Genomic DNA, 12,888 nt, shown 5'->3' on the forward strand with positions numbered 1-12,888 from the left:
TGGGTTGAGCTTGCCATATCTATATTTCATACGTATGTATAACACACTGATAATATGGATGTATGTGCTATGAAGAATGTCATTTATTATTCTATGTAATTTTCCTTTCAAGGGCACAGTGTGAGTGATTAATTTGTTAAGTTATTTGTGTTTTGTGCAGCTCTGCCAACGCAGCATCACCAAATAATTAGTTTAATCTGCACGTAGAAATGTTTGTCCTGAGAACGTCTCATAGACTGCTCCAGAGTGCTATTTGAAAGCCTTTGATATTTCGTTTATTTCAACTTTTGATCTTACAATTAACTTAATTTTCTTTGGTGCTGCTTATCATGCCTACCATGTACACTAGCCAGGCACAATATTGTCAAAATGAAACATTAGATAGGCTCAATGATTTTGCCCATATTATTCGAGTCTTTCGGTAAAGTCACGTAGATAGGTTCAAATTAATACAAATAAAATAAACAAAACTACGACGTTTCGATCGCAACACAAGCGGTCGTCGTCAGGCTTTTTTGCCAATCCGGCGCTAATTAATTCATTTGAACCTATCTACGTGACTGTACGGAAAAACTCGAAGAATTCCTTAAGTCAAGATTGTGTCCATCTCTTTCCCAACCCTTACACTTGCTTCACACGCCTACAGTTTATCATTAATGTGGTAGATATTGTGTTATCGTTACGTTAACATAAACACAGCAATTGTTATTGTTTACAGGATTGCTTAATTTTAATTTCCCAAATTAAAATATTAACATCTTTGTGGGGTGAATACATTCGCTTGAAGTAAGTACTTTATCACCATTGAATCTCAATGGGCTTATAACTACAGTAGTTTGTTATCACGAGTCAAATGACACACCCATTTATAAGCATCGACACGTATTGTCCCATTGCAATTGAATACACTGCTGAAGATGTCCTCAGTATAATGTATGCATGCATAGGAGAGGTAGGTGCATTTTGGCCAGAGGAGACACAAGGTTAGTAGCGAGTCTGTGTCTCGTCTCTCTCCGCTTCCGAATGTGACCTACACTCAGCAATCGTGTGATTTACACGAAGTGGTGACTTTCGTAATTTGTATTTCTCAGCCAGTCACCGCGGTGATACATTCTATGGGAGCCAGTTGGGGCTTATTTCACGTTTTTTGTTTCGTAACGTCGTTGATTTTGGCCGTGAGAGAGTTTGCATGATGTTCCCATTTGGTCTGGATCGCTGCCTGTTTGCCATTATGGCTTAGGCCGTTTGTTTACCATCCTTATACCGCTGTCGTGGCAGGGGGTGTTTGATATTCACTGTGGGTTGCATGGAATCGTGCCCTTTGGCATTCACTTTGTCAATAGTGTTTGTTTGACCTAACCGTTTTAGTATATGCATAAAATAATGTTTAATACTCAAACAATCCTGCGCTAATTTAATTAGCATGTTGCTATGTTTATAATTTTATACGGTTGCCAAAGTCCATTTGTGCGTTAGGGGAATGATGAGTAAGCCACTTTCGGACAAATGTGCACACGGTCAAAAACTAACAAGCAGTTTCGTAAATGTTTCATACATGCACAGCTCTTGTGTTGTGTAATTTACACGATTGTTTGGAAATGTGTATGGTTGTGGAGCAACATAATATGTAATATTTTAAATAAATATATTGTTTCATGGTGTTCTGGTTTGTTGCCATACTATGAAATGGATTTGGAAGGGCGTTCGCAATGGTTTACGCACTGTACAAAAAAAACCCCACAAACCTGAGTTCAATTCCTAGGTTACAGCTATCACCGGTAGCCAATGATATCTGAACTGGTCTTGGACGCCGTCCACTTCACCAGCCCGCATTGACCAGTGTGGTGAAGTATGGTCAAACAGCCTCAATGACCATTATGGTGTCGGGAGGCATTTCATCTATCAGTGGTTTGATAAAGGGTCTGAAAAAATGCCCTAAAGCATTTAAAAGTGTGAATATTTATGAACGAAATAACCACTCATTCAGAGGTAATTAGTTCAGTTATTTTAGATTTCAAGTTTTGGTCAATAATTACCAATTTTAGTTGGGCGTTATCACCATAAAATTATAACTTTTATGTAAAATTTAATTTGTAGCTTAAGTTACCCATTAAGTGTCTGCTGTATTTATGTTGTTTTAGTGTCAAATTCGACATATTTGCATTGTTAACTGTGCACATTTACACTGACATTAATTGGGTGTAATTTAAAATTAGTAGCCTGTGTTCTGTTAATTATATGTTAATGCACCATGCAGGAATTCATTATGTAAGATTTTTGGGAGTTACGCGATTCATTTATACTCAGGCTAACGGAGCAAATGAGAGAACATTTACAAAATGAGATGGTAAATACAAACGAGAGAAGAGCAAACAAGAAAAAACAAACAAAGAGAGTGTACCATAAACAAGACCATACAATATAAATGAACAATAGTACACACGAGAACGACAATAAAAATGAGGCAAAGATCCCCACAGAGTCTACACGGGATCTTGGGGACATCAATCACCTCAATGAGAGGTACAGTGAGACGGACAATCAAAACACGTCCGTGCAAATAAGGCAATGTACAAGACCGGAGAGTACAAATGAAAGATAACATCGAAAAGCGAGCCCAAATCTTGACATTTCATGGTATTGCTGGGAGGGTGAAGAGTTACATAGCTGGTGTGCTCTACGCTCCCTAACCTTCATCTTCTTTCATTTGGATACAAATGAATTATTCTTATTTTCGTGGGGGCAGCATGTTACCTACAAACGTATTATTTGGGGAGCTTCTGCCCGAGCTAAAGTATTAGCATCAATGCCTCTGCCACTGTTATACCAAAAAAAATCAGCGCTGGTGAAGTACTGAGATATTGAACTTTGACTTTTCACTTTTCTTAAATGGTAAACATGTCATGGTGAGAGACACTCACATAGGCAGCACTGCCACCATGACTTTAGAAAGAGACAATCACCCGACTGTATTCCCTTTCACAACCTATCATCAGGGCCACTGTGTTCTTTTACCAAGAGACCTCTGGCAAGTATGGTATTAGGCACTGTATATTCATGGTATTTTTCCGTAAAAATTTGTTTTAAAATGTACAGCTCTTTGTCCACGCACCGCTGGATTAAGGCCTCTCCATGCATGTCGGTTATGGGAAATGTTTCACGACATTTCGCCATGCTGGTCGGTGCGGGTTGGTGAAGGTGGGGGAACCAATGACAAGTTGACATACGAGTCACCACTGATGTTAGCCATAGTTGGGAATTGGACTCAGGTACTCCGGGTTTCATCGTGCAGTGTGCTATCCACCAACGTCATCACATGTATTCTCTTGTGAAATAGCAGTGTTAAACAATGCGTTAAAATACGTTTTCATGTAATCGTACGTTGCAGCTTAAGGAGTAACAGTTAATGAGAACATCCTTTAAAATTGCATGGCAATATAGGAGCAAATAAACATCTCCTTACTGTATAACAGTAAAACCTCAAAAATATATAACTAAAGAAATTGTGCAAGCTGCTTTGTTTGAGCGTTTTCAAAGAAATTAGTGGCGCATTTCCTATTAATGCAACGAACATCCCATTTCCAGTTTTATTACAAAAATATACATTTTTACATTTGCTTGGCATCACGTGGTATTGGAGCTAATATGTGTACATAACTGCTTAATTACCATGGGCATCGCGGATGTTAACAGCAACAAAGCAGACACTGTCCACAGTTTAATAACAACATACATGTCCAGTACAATAATTGGAAATGCTATGGATTTTAAAATGTCGTTATTATCTGGTAAGCCCTGAATTAATACAGAACAATACGGTAATCGATAACCCTTTGTGGATCCACTGCTGAATGAAGACCTCGCCACGCAGCATCGGTCTTCACCACGTTGGTCTGTGGAAGTTGGTGATGGGGGCCAAGACCAGTTCAGAAATCACTCCCCACTGATGTTAGCAGTGGCAGGGAATCTCGAACCGCTTCGCCACCGCTGCCGCCATAAATATCCTCTGCAAATGATAGAAAGCTGACATTTGTAATACCGTATATATATATATTTTAGAGATTTCTTAAATTCATTTTTATTTTTCGTTATATACGTATAGTCAATTATTGTCAGTATATTGCACAGTACCAGAGAATATACTTGTAGTGTTGTATTGCAGAAATAGGCCTTCCATTTATATTCACCTGAGAATTACCAAGTGGTTCTTTACGATCTCAACAAAAACCACACCTGAAGGTATTTTTAAAAGGCCTACTTAGATTTAGAAAGAATGGGTCCCAGTTAAGTCTATTCTGTAGAGTGTGTGACAAATTGGTATGAGCTGGTTATTAATTGTCATGACAACCTTTCAAGCACCCATTTCTAGCTTTGTTCGTGGATACGGTCACAAATGATTACCAGGGTGTGCAGAAAGCTTTTTAAAAAATCACTTTAAACCCACGCAGATTTCGCATGCAGCATGCCATTTGACGAAATTTCGGGTATGCTGCGAGCATGTGTATCTACTATCGGGTGCAGTGAAAGCATTGTTACGCGACACACAGCTTGCATTGACATTATAACAAACATTCAGCTCTGTGAATATTTAGCAGAACATGTCTTATCTCTGTAACATATTTAGGCAAACATTTCCTTGGATCATACTGATGGGCAATGGGTGGTGCTAAAATGTAAATATTTTTAAACGGAACAAGCAGGTGAAATGTAATATAAACGATGTACGCTATTTTTATTTTAGCAGGTGAGACCCACTGAACTATATAGCTCTTTTTTCAGAAGCGACCTGGCCATAAATGATAGCTCAACGAAGTGGCTTATCATGTGGACATTTATAGCAGCCAAATACTCGAAACGAATGTTGATTCTAAATGTGGAGGGAAAAACCAGAAGAAGATCCCCGCGACCACAGGGAGAGAGACACGACACTCCGAATATACAGGTGTCACGTCGGGATTGAACCCACGACCTCCTGCATACCAGGTGAGGGGGATATCATCTCGCCACCGCGGTGTCTAGAATCAGATTTGGTTGTTAAAAAATAATTAGCCCTTTTAGTGTATGTATGCATTAAAATGCTTCTCCATTCATAATTTGACACCACACTTGTCGATATTAAAGTGCGTTTTTCGATTTAATATGCATAGGTATAGTGGTTTTATGTCATGTAATAACCGATTTATGTTGTATGTCCCTCTCTTGTAATTTGTAAACGTAATTGCAACATTACTTGAGCATTCAAATGGTTTAGTACATACTTATATTCTATAATGCATGTACTAAACCTGATTGTATTAAATAACTATTACAGATTGAATCATTGTAATTACCTGTGTCTAATGTACACTGTATGTATTTCCATGTTTACAACATTTCGACAGGAGAATACCAAGGCGGGTTTTACGTTTTAATTTATCACTTTCTATGACTGACGATATGCACCTAGGTGCGGTGAGTGGTCCTGCAGCAGTATTGTGTCAAAGGTGGAATTTCATTCATTTATCCTGACTGTCCAATTTACAGAAACGATGAGCTGTATGAGCGTTCTGATCTGCTGCTGCAATTACCAATGCACATCCGCTCAGCGTGGTTATCCAAGCCACTTAAGGGCTGTGCGTGCAATGCGAGTTTAACACTGAATCGGTGTTCCACTAAATGTTGAGACAATATGTGACTTCATTAGGCAAAAACAAACAGAGAAAAAGATGTTCACTTGAGCTACAGGTGCCAGGGAGTCAAGCAGTAGAATGTGAATAATTTATGCAGCCCTATTACTGAAGGACACCCTCGGGGGAGACGGAGCTGTGAGATAAGTTCGTGTGCAGGTGCCAAGTTGATTATATACATCGCAGGATCGGGAGGCCTTCATCCAGCAGTGGATGACCATGGCTGATGATGGTGTACTTTAAAAATATATATTTTAAAATAAACCAAAAATTGTTATTTCACAAAATAAAGAATGGTTGAAATAAATATTTAAGAGCCTTTACAACGTGAGTGTGAACTGTCAACAACAGAGAACTCTCCCACATCATTGCGCGACACGTTCCGATTAAATGAGACCGGCATCATTTTGCAAACAGCGTTTTTTTTTTCTCTCACGGAGTCTCGGCGTGTCAAGCCTGTCACCTGTCGCCGCACATTTCTCAATTGCGTTGACAGGAACAGTTTTTTTTTCATTTAGCACCCTGGTTCTAATGGCTACAAAAGAATATAGCCAGACATTCAAAAACTGTATGCTCGAAATGAAGGACGTGGGAAGGTGCTCCAGATCGAGGGCAAACACATTTATTGTGGTTAATCTGTATGATGCAACAGCACGTGTGTCACACGCAGCAATTCTTCAACTGAGTCGCCGTTAACCATGTGACTGGTGTATAAGTGCGGGTAATCAATAACCCTGCCAGCCCCCTACAGGCCCAACTCCGTTATCGCATGCTGGTGTACACACATGCATCGATTGACTGCACAGCACATCAGGACTTTTACAGAACCACACTTTACTCCCCCCTTGCTGCACAAGGAAATAATTAAGAGTGGTCCATTCCTTATGTGCCACATACGCGTTGTATAGTCTAAACGGTATTGTCATCAAACGCCTTCTCTTAAACGCACACGTTCTCATGGCAGGCTACAAGGACTGTAAACAAGACAGGTTTGTTCCATTTAGATGGGTCAATTCCGTGAATGTATCTACCTAGCCGTGCTACCAATTCGCTCACGTTTGTATAGGCATTGGGTGCTGAATTAGAGATTAACTCCGTTCAACACAGCCCTTAGCATCACCTTGTTTAAAGGTGGGGAGACATACATAAACTTCGGAGGCCGGGGGGGGCACAGTCAATGTTAAGCAAACTTTAAACGAACGCTAAACGAACGTTTAGCGAACGTTAAATGCCGAATAGAACGGGCAACAAGAAAGTCTGCTTTTGCCTCTGGTGCATGCTGCTCTAGTTCTCACCCGCCATGTACACGAACAAAGGCTAAAAAGAAAAGCCACCACTATCGTTCCATTTTGAAACATAATTTTCTGATTTGACTGTAAGACTATAGACTTAAGAGCCACATGGCTCACAGGGCTTTACCTAATAAATGAAACTTGAAGCGGGGCGTAGGGGGGGTGAGACTTTCGCAAGGCTGGGGATCGGCCCCCTTCAACTCCCCCGACACTACTTTGCTAAGCTAAGAGCTATAATTCTGTCCTGGATACTTTGGCAAAATATACAGCCATGTTTGGTGTAGATGCTGTTGATTTGCTTTAGCTGACCAATGCACACAGAGTATGTGTGTCGTTGTATGTTTTCAGCATTGCATTGAGTTGTAAATGATCATCACAATAGTGCAATGCTCTCTGCAACGGTGCTGCCCTCTGCTGATGTTCAATTTTCGTATCAACAGACTCCCCATTTGTCCATCAGAATTATTAACCATGGTCCATCCGCTGCTGGATGAAGGGCTCCCCAAATTGCCGCATTATCTCATGACGACGATGTAACCATCTACCTAGCTTCTGCACACAAACTGTTTTCAATCGCTCCATCTCCTCAGTGGATGTCCTATGGATGCCTTCAATACCTTGGCTGCCACTCACATCATTATTCTTAGACTAGCATTTTGCCCGTCCAAGGACGACGGGTGTATTTCAGTAAATCTGAAACTTGCAAGCGAAAAGCAGACCGCGACTTGATATTTATTGCATCAATTCGTGTGCAATTTGTAAGGCCGCGGTGACACAGGCCTATTTCATTTAAAGGTTATAATCCCTTGTTCATCATGACGTCCTTTTTACTTCGATGTCTCAATAGCGTTACGGAGATCACGTGACGTGAGGGTTCTGCCTTTGTAGTGAGGGTTGTAAGTTGACGTCGAGGAGGGGGGAGGAGGCGCCTCGCCCCCCCCCATGTGGAGTGACGTCAGCCGCTGATTATTATTAATGAGAGGGGTGGGTGTCCATTTGGAAGACGTCACCTCTTCATGATTATTAATGAGGGGGGCTGGTCGACGTGGAGTGACGTCACGAGCGTTGCCCACAGACATTCTTGGCTCATTATAGTAGTAGATGATGTGATTAACCTGAGTCCGTTATCTAATCCATGTGCTCCTCTTTCGGTCCCTCAATGTAATCCCAGGCACACATCCCTTCGTCCATCGGCCAACAAATAGGCCCTATTTATCAGCCTACGGTCCAGAAGGCACACAGGCTGAATTCCTAAAACGTATTTAAATTTTATCTGGTGTGACGAACTGAAATCTATTTTAATACCCGTAATGCTCCAACACAGCATGTAATTAGTTTTTCTACTCTTGATATGCAGGGCGAATGTACAAGCTAAGGACAGATAAATAATGTGAACACTGCTCAACAGCATAAAGAAGGAGAGTTTGGAAATAAACATTAAATGTATTTTTCCTCCCTGATTGTAGGTTAACTCCTAAAAGATTGTTGTAATATAAATGTGTAAAGCCCTTGTGTAAATCCATTTCTGGAAGTAGGCTTTCCCACACTGATCTGTCGGTTTGGTGAATGTGGAGAGCATATACAATGGAGCATAGTACAGACAACAATGAGTGTTTGCTAGACTTGCCACCCATCTACTGTTGTGGAGTGACTCATGCAGCCAGCTATGGCTACAGGGTTTTGGTGGTACATGTTGTTTATGTTGTTTATTGTGAAATTTCAGTCACAGTTTCTAGGATCACTGTTACATTGCTTTTATGGCTTTATTTTGGTGATTTCGAAAAGTGTTTTGGTTTGGCCATGTTTGTTTGTTGTAGTACGGAGTTAGAATGATGGCTTTAATCTAAGTTGTCTTGTGGTTGTTTGTTGTTTGACTTGCATCCTACTAGGATTTCTGCACAGAGCGTTGGTGGACGGTACTTTTTTCTGGAATATTTTTTTCATGTTTTTTCCTGGATTTTTCTGTTTGCGCTTAGTCACTTTAAGATGTTTTCTTGTTCATGTTTTTGTTTTTTGTTTGTTGCGGTTGCATCCAATTCGAGAGCCGAATGGCTCACAGGGCTGTACCAAATAAATGAAACTGAAAACTGAAATCCAAACACTATCCAGGCTCAAACCTCCTTAGTCGATGAGATCTGCCAAGGTACTGCCGTCTCCTGGCCAAATCGCAGCCCCGCCCCAGGAGCACCTTTCAAGCCCCCGGTGATCACCCACCCAAGTACGAAACGAGCTCAGTTCTGCGTAGACTCTGAGGGTCTGACAAGTTTGGGCACGTCTGGGGTGATTTGGCTGCACAAGAGCTGTTCTCATTGTGACATCTCCGCGGCGGATGTAATCTCGGCCTTGTTCCTTCCTTTGGCTGTTGGGCAAACCGTCGCTAGTTAAAGCTGGAATATTTTTCAGTGCAGAAGATTTGACATTTCAACTTCTTGGTTTACTTAGCCCAAACAAGAGCCGGTGATAAGAATGAATCCCGTGCTCCAGCTGGGCCATTGGGTCAATGCTGACCAATGATTGCGTCTTTCAAGCTGGTTGTGCTGGTTCAGTTGTGAAATAACATGAATATAAAGTCCATAAAGTCACCAATCACAAATGAATGAATTTCGTCCAGTATAAACAAAAAAGATCCACTAAATCCTCACGGATAGTTTTTTCACAGGGCTGGCTGTTAAATGTGCTTTCAATGTGTTTTTCATTTGTAAAAAAAAGGATTGGTCTTGTGGGATATAAATACCCGATACCAAACCGTTTGGGACTGGCATTTTTTAAGCAATCAATTTTTCCCATGTGCAAAATATAATAAATAAACACAGTTTACACACCAGAATAGAGAAATGAAGGGAAGTAGGGTCTCAGCCAGCCCATGAAGAGCATGGTATGTACAACATTCAAGGGTTCTCTTGATAGTTTTTTTCGTTCATTTGAAAAAAAAATTCTCTTTGCATTTAACTGCATTTGTTAAATTTAGATTTAAAGCTTTCGTGACTGCAGGGATTCATCTTCTTGGTTCTTTCGGTAAAGTCACGTAGAATGGAAACGTCGTGAGAATTATTTTATTATGTTATATTTTTATTATTTTATTATTTCCATTCTACGTGACTTTACCGAAAGAACCAAAAAGATGCATTTGTTTAATTAATTTTAAATGGCATGACCTGGTTAAACCTGACATTGAATCATGCAGCTGTTGAGGGTGTATTAATATTTTGGCTGTAAATAAAACAAAAACACATTAATGTGAAAGTTCATGTGTGATGTGATCTAGTACACTGGTTGATCCGTGAAATCTGTGTGATAATCGTATGTATACTAATTGATTAGCGCTGGCACAATATCCAGATTACCCTGAGGACACTACCTTTAGTTGTAAATATAAAACATTTTTTGGCATGTATCCCCATGTTAATATAATTAAGTTATGATTATATGGAGCCATCACAAGAGCATGTCGATCTCAACGTATAAAATACAATTGCAATTCGAAAACAAATGGTTACATGAATAGATAATTAACTTTGTCATCACCAACAGCTGAATTTCAGCAGGAAAAAAGCCCACACAGACATCAAGTTTGTATTAATAATGGAGGCCTGGGTGATATTTGTATATAGAGAGTTTGTTTCGATGGCTTACTCAGAAAAGCGTCACTCAAGCCTGTTGATCAGCAGGGTCCTGCCAAGTTTTTGCAGCAAGGGGCGATGTTGCTGTGTGCAATCCCAATTAATTAATTTGCAAGTCGTGTTTCAGCATTGTGGATGTTTGTTAGGTTGCATGTTTAAGTAGCGAAAGTAAAAGTAGCACAATATAATACAGACCAGACACACACACACATCTTAGACAGATAGAGAGAGATTCTATTACGAAACGAATTAAATTATAAGGCCGACACATATTTCCAAGCATATCAAATGTATATCATATCGCATATCAAGTACAGCAGAGAATAATGTGTCCTTTGTTCACTCGGAAATTATGTTTTTGTGCATGGAGATAAAATGTAGTTTAAAGCCCTTTCTTTCCTATTGTATCACAAAAAGTAAGCTGCAATGGAATTTTTTTGGTATAATGCATAAAATACAAAGCAATTTCATGGCATTACACAGATAAGACAGGGTTAAAAACAATGAGTGGGACAAAAAGCACATATCTTAAAATAAAATACGTTTGGTTATTTGACGTGAAAAAAATCAAATATAAGCAATGTTATCTTTAATAAACACGAGCATTGTGGTCAGTAGATATTCCTTTCACTTTGATAAACAAAAAAAAGCAGGCCTGACTGCTGATGAGACTCAGAAAGTTGACACCAGTCGAGAGTTGGTCTCAATGTGTCAGTCATTCCTATATTTTAAAACCATTCTAGGGGAACCCACTGCAACTCCACAGAAGGGCACTCTTTAAAGAGATACCTTAGACAACAGCAGTACAGCAAAACATTTTAAACAAATAAAGCTAAAGAATGCAAAAATGTAATACAATTTAAATGTAACATGCTTAGAATGATGAAATAAAGAGGTGGATTAGAGCAGGTTGAAAAAACTACCTGATAGTGAAAAGCTAAATTACAATGTGCCCAAAGAATGAAGCTTCATAATCAGCAGAGATATGAACCAAAAAACATGGACATTGATAAAGAAGCTGACAAGTATGCAAAGAAACAAGATCTTCATGCGTGGAATTACAATGAGAGACAGAAATAATAACATGGATCAGAGACCCAAACGCATCATATTGACTTAAGAAGAGTAAGTGGGTTTTGGCCGGACACTTCGTTAGAAGAGATGCTGGCCATTGGTCGAAACTAACAATGGAGTGGCAGCCAAAGACGTAAACACACCCGAGAAGAAATCCGCCGTGAAGATGGAGCGATGAGATAAACTCACGTGCAGGAGCGAGAAGGATTGTTGTATCGGGTAACCCACAAGGGATACAGTGACGCATTAGGGAGGCTTTCACCCAGCAGTAGATAGTGGCTGATAATGAAAGGTTAGGTGGGAGTAGCAGCGGTGCAACGGTACGTACACCGTGCTAGGATACCAGCGAACTGAGTTACATTCCTGGCTGCAGTTAACATCAGTGGTGAGTGAGTGATTTCTGGACCGGACTTGGCCCCCTTCACGCAACCGGCTTTAACCAGCATGGTGAAGTATGGTCAAACAAACTCACACGGCCAAATATGGCATGGGGAGGCCATCATCCAGCAGTTGATTGAGAAAGGTCTGACATTTTGTATTCAATTATGACCATAATTCAAGGGTTAAACTAATCTCAGATTGATTGTCCATAGTAAAGTTTTTTTGTGGGTTAGATCGCGTAAATATAAATGTGTCGTAACGAATTGGCATGTTCTGTTTACGTGACAAACCTTACGAATTGATTTGGTCGGGTGGTGGCGGGGTTTAACGATAATTTATATATATACCTGATCTAACTAAAAAAATAATCTGTATTATGGATATTGGCCGCGAAAGCCTATATGTTAAACTGATTGATTATGTTTAGTTAAAGCCGTAATGTTAGCAAGATCACGTTGGATATTATTGAAATATATGAGTGATTGTATTTCAACTTCGTTAGGGGAAGGTTCAAGGCTATGCAGTATATTATTATCAGTTTAGCATTAGAAAGTAGATGTGAAGTGAATTAAATTTGAGCCGTCATTCTAGATTTGAAGCTTTCGTGACTGCAAGGATTCATACTCTTTGGTTTTTTCGGTAAAGTCACGTAGGTAAAACAATCAATAAAATAAAATAAATGAAAACAACTAATTTAAATCACGACGTTTACAGTTATTTTGCGGTGCCTTTTATACACCTGATGAAGGAAGCTTGTGTTGCCTCCGAAACGTCGTGATTAAATTTATTTGTTTTCATTTATTTTATTTTATTGATTGTTTTACCTACGTGACTTTACCGAAAAAAAAACAAAGA

The sequence above is a fragment of the Lethenteron reissneri genome, chromosome 17, assembly GCF_015708825.2.
Source record: "Lethenteron reissneri isolate LAM-NWPU_2019-01 chromosome 17, ASM1570882v1, whole genome shotgun sequence".
NCBI lineage: Eukaryota > Metazoa > Chordata > Hyperoartia > Petromyzontiformes > Petromyzontidae > Lethenteron > Lethenteron reissneri.